At 40.1% G+C, this 12,134-nt stretch overlaps 2 long non-coding RNA genes across 3 annotated transcripts; one reads left to right on the top strand and one right to left on the bottom strand.

Annotated features, from left to right (window-relative positions):
- The first annotated feature begins 525 nt into the window (after positions 1 to 525).
- Positions 526 to 1,317, top strand: LOC112182247. Its single transcript, XR_002929345.2, has 2 exons — positions 526 to 757; positions 948 to 1,317. It is a non-coding gene; the product is annotated as an uncharacterized LOC112182247 (long non-coding RNA).
- A 3,495-nt stretch (positions 1,318 to 4,812) lies between these two features.
- Positions 4,813 to 7,925, bottom strand: LOC112182810. Of its 2 annotated transcripts, XR_002929566.2 has the most exons (6): positions 7,191 to 7,925; positions 6,964 to 7,082; positions 6,689 to 6,859; positions 5,765 to 6,004; positions 5,310 to 5,389; positions 4,813 to 5,097 (listed from the first exon to the last, which is right to left on the bottom strand). It is a non-coding gene; the product is annotated as an uncharacterized LOC112182810 (long non-coding RNA). The 2 variants fall into 2 exon arrangements; XR_002929564.2 differs by having other exon boundaries at positions 6,689 to 7,082.
- Positions 7,926 to 12,134: the final 4,209 nt, after the last annotated feature.

Raw genomic sequence — 12,134 nt, 5'->3', positions numbered from 1 at the left:
CCTTTTGGAGTTATATATATATATATATATATATATATATATATGCATGCTAAGTACTTTAGTGGTATTCTGTCTACAACGAGTGGTCTGAGTAGTTGCTATGTGCTTGAATGAGTTTGCTTCACTTAATTTTATATAACGGCTAGGTCCACTTAGCTAAATTTTCTGCTAAGTTTAGGGGGAATGTGAAAGAATGCTAAATCTCTATTATGTGAAGTTTTATACACGATCTGATCTTGCTCTTTGTGTATAATTTTATGTGAAGTTTCACTATCTAGTGTTTGTTATTTATATCATCACTATTTATTATCTTGTTACGTATTTTGGCAGAGAAAGGGGTGCCTAACTTCTATGCTCTATGCATTGCAAAACAATGACTATATAGACAAGGAGGTGGGTGTTGGTGCATACTGTTTCTCGTTTATAATGTTTACATGGTTGTAACTTATGTATAAAATCCTTCTTTGTTTTCTCTCGTATCTTCCCAATTAGATTATTTATCGTGATGAGCGAGGGGTGAGGCATCATGCATCTTAATTGGAGTGGAAATTTTTAGTATTTTCTGTGCAGATTTAGAACTGTTTTAGTATTATCGAGACTATCTTTGCATAATACTGATTTGAATATTGATGTGCATTTGCATTTGCATTTGGTTCTCTTGGGTTTTGTGCAGATTAGCTTGGTAGAAATGCCAGAGCGTAGCAAGAAAAAGTTGATGGCTTTGACCACTAATGTGATGAGAGATGATAGTGATAAGGTAAAGTGGTCATGCTTATTCTCACTTGGTATTCCGATGTGAATTATGTGTATTGAGATTCACTGCCTTTTTAGTACCTTTTAAGCTTAGTCATGTCGGTCTTTCTTTTTGTTGAGTTTAGTAAATACCAGAAATCACTGTCATTAGGTTTATGTTGCACTGTGAAACTGACTTTGTCATTCTCTTGCAGGGCCTTGGATTACAGTAAGTTATGAAATATTTGGTTGCCAAATATGAAGAGCTAGGGTGTGAAGTGAAATGGATGGGCAAGCCTGATAAGGTGATCTAGTCACATTGGTCTGGTTACCGCTGTTAACTTCACTTCATGTGAACCTTTAGCTTAATACATATTTCTCTTGCACTTGACTACTAAGATGAATTTTGAGCAAGGCTACTTTTTGCTTTGAAGCAAACTTTGGTGTAGAAATTTTGAAGATTGTTGCTCATATGTTTCTAGGCTATCCTTTGTAGGTTTTGGGGTTTTCTTTTGTGACATATGTTCAATCATGAATTTGGAAAGAAAATTAATGGAAAGCCCCAATTTTTGGATGATTATGAAATGCATTTCTTTTCCTAGCAGCAGCTAGATGCAAACTTAGCTCATCACGCTTGTCAAAATGAAGTGAAGGATATAAAAGCATAATAAAACAGTAATGCCAAGGAAAACGAAGTCACTTGAGAGATTAGAAATCAGTATCAAAATGAAAATCAATGTCTTATGATTATTAATATATCGAGTTGTGTCCGCAGAATCGATGTACTCAAAACTAGTGCACATCGATTTTACAAAACAAAAGCGATGTCTACAATGAAACAACACATCGGTTCTAGAAAAAGCAAGCGATGTACATAAAACCATTGAACATCGTTTTGCTTTAATGAAAACGATGTGCTGTGTTAAATGAAACATCAGTCCTTAAAAAAAAACCGATGACGCCTAAAGATACAGACATCGTTCTTAAGAAAATAATGTGTCAAGCTACATGTAAAAATGCCCACGAACAAACAATACTCATGGCAACTGATGTCTACAAGTGTACTGGACATCGCTTCTGGAATAGAAATCGATGCAAATGTTCACGTATGTATTGTTCGACATATACTTTATTAAGCATAAAATGTGAAAATATGAAGAATTAGACATACCTAACATACAAAATATGATGATTATAACGATTATACATCGATTTGTTTTTTAGAATCGATGTTGGTTGTTGTCTGGGACATCGGTTGAAAACGCGCTTATACTGATGTCTATACTTTTCTCTACACCCACTAAGACATCGGTCTAAAATTAGTTTAACATCGGTCCAGAACCGATGTCTATGAACAAAATTCTAGTAGTGAATGCTCGGTCAACGCATATCATGGCTAGTCAACGCCCATCGGGGCTGGTCAACGTTTGGTCAATGCCCATAGGGTCAGTCAACACTGATAAGGTTGGTCAACTCCAACTTAACCAAAAAAAAAATATAGTGTCATGCTGCTCTAGCGCCACCGCCAACCCATCCTAGCAGTAAAACAAAAACCAAAATTTTTTTGCATCAAGTTCAACTTGGGCTCGGTGCTTGCAAAATTCCAAGTCAAGATGAGGTCAACACCAGCTCAAAAAGGTCAACGCTGCAATACACACAAAAAAAAAAGTGTTGATTCACTTTGGACACCCAGAAAACTTCTCTAGGCACCCATGACCATTCTTCAATCATCATCAGCGCCAGCGGCACACCTCCGCTAGTCAACCTCTGCTCCACTCCGCTAGCCAACCTTTGCTCCACTCCGCCAACCGGCAGCAGCCTCCCTAGCACCTCCGCTAAGAAAAGGCTTTGCCAACGGGCACCGCTAGCGCCAACAATCTTGACGAACCGCCTGCACGGTTCGCTTCCTTCCACTCCATCAAGACCGGTGAGTTCCCACACTATGCCAAAAAATGAATCAGACGACAGTTTTTCATTGTCGTCTGATAGTGAAAATTGTTGTTGTTAATACTTCTGCCGTCTGATGTAGGTATCAGATGACGTCACAAAACTGTTGTCTGAATCCAATTTGGACAAGCGCTAGTATTAATATACATGTTGTCTGAATACCAGAAAGGACAACATACTACTGTGTAGAGTCCGTTGTGCAAGTCATATTAAGTCGACAGCAATATCATGGAAAGTAACTTTTGAAGCAAAGTTTGACAAGATCAGTTGTGTAGAAACTGTTGTCCCTTTAAATGTTCTACATCATTTTTTTTAGGGTTTTTGTCCATTTACACCATTTTTAGAGATTTTTTTCCCACTTACCCCACTAAGTTTTTTTAATTCTCTCTTACCCAAAACACTCTAAGGAGGTCTTCCCTAATACCCCATTAAGATTTTTTTTTTGTTTTTATTTTTTTTTAATACTATTTTACCCTCACCTTTGTTACTTAGAGAGAGAGAGAGAGAAAGAATGGAAGAGAGAGAAACTATAGGGGACTTCGCTGGAACCCGGTCACCGGAATCAGGCCAACTTTCGCAGGAATCCGGTCACCGGCCGCCAGATTCCGATCACCGGCTGCTACCCACCGGACTTTTCTAAAAACCTCTATTGCTCCCAATAGACGTCTATTGTCGCCCAATAGAGGTCTATTGCTCCCCAATAGACGTCTATTGCCCCGATAGTCTATTGCCCCCAATAGACGACTATCAGTCATGTATTACCCCCTAATAGACGACCATCAGCCATGTATTGCCCCTCAATAGATGCATATTATCCCCTAATAGAGGGGCAATAGACGTCTATTGCCCCCCTAATAGACGTCTATTGTCTCCCAATAGACTACTATCAGCCATATATTGCCCCCAATAGACGTCTATTGCCCCCCAATAGGACTTTCAGTTGCCAGAATGAGAACTAATCTCCCTAAATTTAGGCAAATAAAACTTTGATTATAGAAAAAAATAAGGAAATTACATCAATTCAAAACGTCTATTGCCCCTCAATAGCCATCTATTGCCCTCCAATAAAGGGGTAATAGACGTCTATTAGGGGGCAATAGACATTCAAAACTTCTTTTTTCTTTCCTTCTGTCCCGTTACTTAAAAAAAAAAACTAGAAATTGATTTGGGCACCCCAATCAATAGTCGGACCAAAACCACCGGATCGAATCACCTCTGGAGCTCGCCGCCGACCTCTCTCACCTCTCCGAACCTCCAGTCCTCGTCGGAGTAGCCACCGACTTCGTTCGCCACATCCACCTCGTCGCGCCAAATCGTACTGCTCCGGCACCGAAGCTTAATGTCGATTTCTTCCTACTTGAAGCTCGACGTCGCCGGTCGGCACGTTTTATTGGTACAGCGAGTCACTTGACCTCAATACGAAGCTCGAGGAAGCTCGACAGAGAGAGAGAGAGAGAGGGATGCCGGAGTCGTGTGGAGCGAGGGAGAGAGACGCCGGAGTCGTCTAGGGAGAGAGAGAGAGAGAGAGAGACGTCGGAGTCGTCTAGGGAGAAAGAAAGAGACGTCGGAGTCTTCTGGAGCGAGGGAGAGAGACGCTGGAATAGTCTGGAGAGAGGGAGAGATACGCCGGAGTCGTCTGGGGGGGGGAGAGAGAGAGAGAGAGAGAGAGAGAGAGAGCTAAGAGAAGAGAGGAAAGAGAGTGGCAATGCTGTACTTTATTAATTAGGCTTAGGGCAAAATAGTCATTTAACGTTAAACTGTGTAGGACTGTGTAGTTGGGAATAAAAATCTATTGTTTGGGTAAGTGGGCTAATCTTTTCTTATTTTGGTGCTTTGGGTCAAGGACCCTTTTTTTGAGATAACGTTGTTGTGTGAATTAAAACAAGACAACAGAAGTTTGTAGAAAGCATTGTGTGTTTGAGTTTGATACTACAAGAACGTGGTACTTTATTGTTGTGTTTTTTCTAGTAGGGCAATTAAAATTGTTTGAAAAGTATTATAGTTAGATTGTTCATACAACAATTTTTGAATACCATTTTATAATGTTCCATTGTCAGACAATTGTTAGACAATAGTTTCATTTGGAATGAAATGGTACGAGAGAGAGTCACAACACATATTATGCACATAGCATTTAACCAAAACCAATTGACCAACATTCAAAAACATATCCATTGATTAAACATTCAAAACCAATTCATTCCATCATCACCTCAACATTAACATAATAACCCTACCTAAACATCAAGGCCAGAAACATATTGTACTAGTCCACTTCCTTCTGCCCTTGCTTAGCACTTTTCTTAACCTCAAACCAGTTTCTTCTCATGCCCTCAAAAGGCTTGTCCTCTCTGTTTCTCTAATAGAACTGCCCATCATCCTCTTGTTCTCCAGCTAGAGTTCTCACACCCAAAAATCCTACAAATAATAAATTCCAGCTTAAAATGATATATAATCTTAAACAACATACTGATAAATGAATGTGCTCATATAGTAATAGAAGTTGCAAACTGAGGTGCCCTTGTGTACAGTTTTACATTATCTATGCAGCCAGAGGCCAGGAGAGCATCCTTGTGAATATCAGTAAATAACACATAAGAAAATGACAAGCATACAGCAATATATGGCACCTTATTCTCTCAAGAAGTCTTGGACTCTTCCTAGCAGTCCTAATAAAGCAGTGCTTTAGCAGTTCCTTGGCACTTGCACGCTGAGAGGAAAAGCAAACAAAAGAGATTGATAATAAGAAAACTTGTAGAATTCATTAAACAAGACATTGGAAGGTCATAATAAAAAACAGAGAGATAAATCCGCATCTTGTCTCATTGTTTTTATTGGTTACACATATCCTATAAGAACCAAATACATGACAAGGATTATCTGGAGAGCATATTATATAAGTGATCACTGTTCTGAACTGAACTCCAATAACCTGTATCCATCATGACTTAAGCATTTCCAACAAGGAATACGTATTCATTGGTCATGACCCACTTCCAAGTTCATCGGTCACGACTTTAAAGAAGCAATTGGCATGAGCTAATATATAGTCTCTATCCTAAGAAACATTGAGAAAAACAATTACCTCACGTATTTGCCGTACGTAGAAGTCCATGAGGGATGGGCATTGCCCTTTTTCATGTTGAATATCTATAGCAGGTCGAGAGAAGGAGGTTGCCAAGCACTTTGAACTCCCACTTTTTGAATATCTTCTGGAAATCCCTCTAGGAAAATTATCTTCATCATCTCGATGGTTTCTCTTCCTAGAACAAGCTCCCCCCATGGTGAAAATCTGGTAATCAATGACTCAATATATACCTAGAAACTGCGGCAGAACAATACTCTATCCATTCAATTTCCAAACTTGAAAATACACAAGTAGAGAGTACGGAAAATAAGCAAGTATCCAGTACAATCAATTCACCCAAAACTCTATTATAATCATATTCAACCAAGAAAATATTTATTTCTTTATACCAATGCACTAAGAATTCAAACTGATTACCAACAACATCATTTAATCATTCATGGTAATCAAGTCCCACCATATCTGATATACAGCTCAATTAAACTCCCAGGCAAGTAGTATACAAGGTCTCAAACCTTCCATGACCACTCATGAATGCTAACTTTTGTGAACTTATTCAACTTGTCATGGCTCAGTACATGCAATTACTTCTATTTTATTGTCATTCTCAATGACTAGTACGTCAACTTCAATAGACCAAGTTCTAATTCTATCACAACATAGTTCTTTCAATGACTTCAACTTAACAATTAAAGGAACTAATTATGCCAGGCCAGTCACAATAAACATCAAACCCACATATTCAAAACCTCCTGTACACACCCGTATTTCGCATTCTATATAATCAAATCCAAACATTCATTCTTGTTTCCCACATAAACACTCGACACAACCAACCATTACAATTAATATAATCTATCCAACTCTTTGTGGACAACCAACGTACGATGCACAATTCCAAGGTTGGTGTTTCACAATTACCTTTTATATTCAGTTTTCTGTCTAAAACCCAATTTGGGTTTTGGAGTATGTAACAACCTGCAGCAACCTTTCATGTGAAATCTTCATTAATAATCCATGAGCAGAGCCTAAAAATATAGGTTCCCACTTCTCTTCATCCTCAAGCTTCTGGGTCCCATTCCCTTCGTATTTCTGCGTTTTCCTCCAAACTCAACCATTCAATTTACAACATGGCAGTTAGTTTTAGATTGACAACCCAACTTCAAAATCACAAGAATATGCCGAGAATGGTTTACCTTGACTCGAAGTAGTCTCAATCGTTTCTCCATATATGACTCTTTCAATTAAACTGTAGAGGTTCAAGTTTCTTCTTTAACCGGTAAGAACAGGAGACACCCGCTGCGAGTAGTGAACTCTGACGAAGCCCAATGACACCAAATATATCAATTTGTTCAGAACTCAACCAAAATCAAAAACTAAATATACCAGACGTAAAGCTCGAAGAGAAGACTAATTTCCTTACCTTGCATGTCGTCATCGGCTACCAGAGTTGCCGGAAAATGAAGAAGAGCAGCTGGAACCGTGGAAATTTCTCGGCTTCGAATTGGCTTCGTTGGAGCTCGTTGGTGGAAACCCAAGCTATAGGCGTCGCGAGATGGTCCTAATGCCAGTGGTCCGTTGATCAGAGGTGGCCGAAATTGGAAGAGGAAGTTCGGTCTCCGTCCCAGGCTTGGGTTGAACAAAATGGGTCGAGGTCTCGAGAGTTCCAAAACTAACCAGAAACAGGAGTTGAAGAGCCCAGCAGTTGTAAGCCCTTGTTCCCTCTATCCTAAAGGAGTCGTACGCCTACCTTGAAGCTTTCGAAGGATTACCGACATTGGGAACATCGACAGAGAGAATGACGACCGCTTGGATTGGGTCAATGATGGTGAGGAGAACATCCTCCTCCGCCAGGACGCCTTCCGCTTCACCATTCTCCTCTTGAGATTGAAAATTGAAACCCTAGAAAATTGGGGATTGTGAATTCAGCAAAGAGTGAATGGGGATCTTGAAGGGAATCGGAGGACGACTCATCGTTATTGAAGAAAAGTAGATGGAATTGAGAGAGAAAGGATGGGAAGGGATCTAAGGCAGAGTTAGTTTTGCTTTTGGGTTGCCGGGGTCGGGGCTTGTTGAAGAGAATTGTGGAGAGAGAGAGAGCGAGAGAGAGATAGAAAGGGGGGTTGAATCTGAATCTTGTTTAACTTTCTCAAAATAAAACGAGGGGAGAGTTTAAGTTGATGGGCGGGCAAAATTCATGGAGGGAGAGTCAAAAATTGAGTTTTGACCAACTGCGGAACTCGGAGAACATAAATTCATGATCGATCACTTTAAAGGAGAGTTACACAACAGATTAAAACATCAATAAATAACTGTTGTCAGAAGCCATTGTCTGAATGAGAGTTAAACAACAGAATAAAATAGCAATAAATAATAGTTGTCTGAATAAAATCAGTCATACAACATCAAAACTCAACCATTGTCTAAATAGTAATTGCACAACAGTAAAGTTCAATACATAACTGTTGTCTGAAGCCAATGTCTGAAAGATAGTTATACAACATAATAAAGCAACAAAAAATAACTGTTGTCTGAATTAAATAGATACAATATCAAAATACCACAATTGTCTGAATAATAATTGCACAACAGCTAACATAATAACTGTTATCAGAAATAACTCACTTAGACAACATCAAAATATAACCATTATCTGAATAACAATTGCACAACAGCAATGTAATAACTGTTGACTGAATCAAAAATTTGGACAACAGAATAATTCTTGTTGTCGTCTGATTGTATCAGACAACAGTTACAAATTTTGTTGTTGTTGGAATTGTTTTGTCTGATTCGTTTTTTGGCATAGTGCCACCCCATTAATCCTCTTAGATGAGAACACGCCGCCAAGAGGATCAACAGGAACACGCCGCCAAGTCTTCTACAAAATTACTCTGGACACCCAAACAAACCACCGCAGCAAATGTGATCTGCCAAGCAAAGCACAACTTTGATTCACCGCTAGCGAATCCTTCACAGAGCATCACTATGTTCGCTGATGTCAAAGCTCCGTTGATCCGCTGATTTCCCAAGGCTCCGCTGACCCAAGCACCGCTGCCCACCACCGCTGACCTAAGCATTGCTGCCCACCACCGCTGACCCAAGCACCGCAAACTCAAACTGCCACTGACCAAGAGCTCTGCTGGCCAAACACCACCGCTAGCCAAAGCCTCTGCCAACCGCTTCCGCCTGCCAAAGCACCGCGAGCTTCAAACATCACTTGCCAAGACTCCCCATTCCAGTACACCGCTACTTCATTGTACAAGCATCGCAAGTTTTCAAACTTGAAGTTCAAACCTCAGCGGTCAAACCAATACACCGCTGGCTAGAAGGAAGCAAACTTGCAATTGATATGGCCACCCATGATCAACCAGCGAGCATCTTCTTCATCAACACCGGCCACCACCAACATCAATCAATCCCCCCCCGGCGCTCGATCCACAACCGCCAAGCATTCAGCCAGGTGACTAGAGATATCTGGGCTATCCTCATTGTACCCAGCCACATAGGGATTCACTCTCTACGGCAAGCTAAGTTTTCCTCCATATATAATCTTCTCCTTACTGTTCAACCACCACGTGCTTCTGCTTTCTGTCATAAGTTATGCGCACATACACTTGCCGCAAGGGACACCTGTCCGCACGTACACTTTATGTGTGTGTGTGTGTGTGTTTGTATTGTTGGCCGCATGCGCCGTGTCCATCAACTATGGGCACATGCACCTTTACTGTTGAGTATCAAAGGAATAAACATATATCGGAACTTCTTGACCTAATTATGCATGTGGCAGAAGCGCATAAATTAGGCATATATATATATATATATATATATATATATATATATATATACACTGTTTAGTCCCTGGGCACTTTGCCTCTCTTATCGTTTCAGTCCCTGACATTCTAATTTAATCTAAAAATTCCCTGAACTCATAATTTCCCTCTAATAGGTCCATTCCGTGTCAAATTAGGAGTTTGCCTTGGGTGAAATGTCCAATATACCCCTCTGTTATTTCTTTCTCCTTTTTTTCCTTTTTAATTTCTTTTTTCTTTTTTGTTTCTTTTTCCTTTTTAATTTCTTTTTCCTTTTTTTATTTTTCTTTTTTCCTTTTTAATTCCTTTTTTTTCTTTTTTCTTTTTTTCTTTTTTTCCTTTTTTCTTTTTTCTTTTTTTCTTTTTTTCCTTTTTTCTTTTTTCTTTTTCCTTTTTAATGACCATCATATCTTGCTGCATCAATAGCGCCACGTCGGCGAACCAATCAAAATCGACCTGAAACCCCAATTATTGTTCTCCACGTCGGCGGCCATTTTTCTTTTCCATCACTATTCTTCTTCTTCACCTCTGGTTTTGGTCAACTTGGCTATCAAAAATCACCATTTCAACCAGACCCAAAATCCAAATCACCATTTTGAGCAAGACCCAAAAACCTCAGAGTCTGAAAAAATGGATTAAACAGAGTTGTGGTCCAACTTGATTAAACAGAGCATGCCCACAAACGAACTAGCTAGGGAAGTCAACCAAGCATATGCGGCTGGGTCCAAATTTCAAACTAATGTGCATGCAGAGCATATCCACGTTTAATTAAATTGTAAACTTTATCAAACTTTATCCTAAAGCCCACATATTTGCACTATGACTAGATCACCTCAATCTTGCATGTATGGCTCTACATCCCACTAGAATGGCACTCTGACATTTCAAAATAGCATGAACTTTGGTCCATACCCAATCTAGTCAGTCTAGTACAATGCTTCTTTGACATTTCACTATCACTTTCAAATCCACACTAGAGGCACACAATCAAATATGTCATTTGTTGCCAACTACAATTTTGCATATACACTTTGCTTTAAATTTCATCAAAGTACATATGCAAAATATACATGCAAAATACTAGTGTTGATTTTACATACTCGTGTACTAATCACTTATTTTGTTACAAGGAGATATAATCATCAATCACCCCTCCATTTAAATGAAATCATCATCCTTCTACTAAGATGCATCGCCGAGCAATGGAGCGTCACGCTTAGACAACTCCAACATGATTTGGGTACTTATATTAATACCAACCCCAACTCACTCCAAATCGGCATAAGATAAGTAACTATATCTTATCTTTTACGCTCTTGCAATTAGAGTCATTGCCATGTCTTTACATGCTTTTACTACTTTTAAGCATGTCTACAACATGTCGTAGATTTGGCAACACTTTCTAGGCCTCACATGCTAGATATACCATGCTTCACATACCGGTCTCAATGATCCTTAAGCATGTTTGCAAAATGCAAAATGTTATTAGCAACTTTACTACTAGTACTTGCTATACACATGCCATGTTTCTATGTAATTACAATAAATTAAATAAACATGTGACAACTTAAACAAACTATACCACATCTAGAATCTTGTGACACTTAATTATGACTTAATTAAACATGCTCGGATAAACACTTGCAATGGTTACGACTCGCTTGGGTATCGAGCATGGCCACGACTTGCTTGGGCCACGCCCCGCATACTCTCATAGCTCCTACTCTCTCAACTACACCCAACTTGCTCGAATACAACCTAACTCGCTCAAACATATCCAACATGCTTTAGTTAAGCTCTAGGTTCACAATGTTTTATAGCTTTCATCAAGAGCTACTCCCAAAATTTTATATGGACACCCATTATACTTGCCACTATCTATTTTGCATGATACATGGCCATATGATCCATATATTATTACTTGCTATACTTATTTGTCATTGTTCATACAATTACAAACTTTACATATACTCTATATGTAACATGTGGTCTAGCCTCCGGGCACCATACATTGTCAAACTCTCCCCACGGGAAAGAGACCTAAACGGGTCTAGACTCCACGAGTCTATGGTATGTGACTAACCGCCAAGCGGTAAGGCAACGTCTCATAATAACAATGACTGCTACGCAGCATTGCAGTCAAGCTTTTCTCCTCCGGGAAAGAGTAAAGGGACCGGTTAACGCAGCTCACCGTAGCCATTGATCCGACGGTTAACCCCCGATGCTTGGGTATCAAAGATTAGGTTCGCTACCTAACGCCCACCACCTCCTCGGCACCTCCGAGCTTCCTGCTCACGAGCTCTAACGCTCACGCCTCCGCGGTACCCCCTAGCTTTACGCTCTTGCCTTCAAGGCACCCCCGAGCTTCCCGCTCACGAGCTCTAACGCTCATGCCTTCACGTCACCCCCGAGCTCCACGCTCACGCCTACCCGACATCCCTGAGCTTCCCGCTCATGCCTTCCCTGCAAACCCCGAGCTTCTCGCTCATGCCTTCCCGGCAACCCAGAGCTTTCCGCTCATACCTTCCCGACAACCCCCAAGCTTCCCTCTCATG

The sequence above is a fragment of the Rosa chinensis genome, chromosome 1 (genome assembly GCF_002994745.2).
Source record: "Rosa chinensis cultivar Old Blush chromosome 1, RchiOBHm-V2, whole genome shotgun sequence".
NCBI lineage: Eukaryota > Viridiplantae > Streptophyta > Magnoliopsida > Rosales > Rosaceae > Rosa > Rosa chinensis.
The sequence above is the reverse complement of the archived record's forward strand: the minus strand, read 5'-3'. Positions and strand labels throughout refer to the sequence as shown.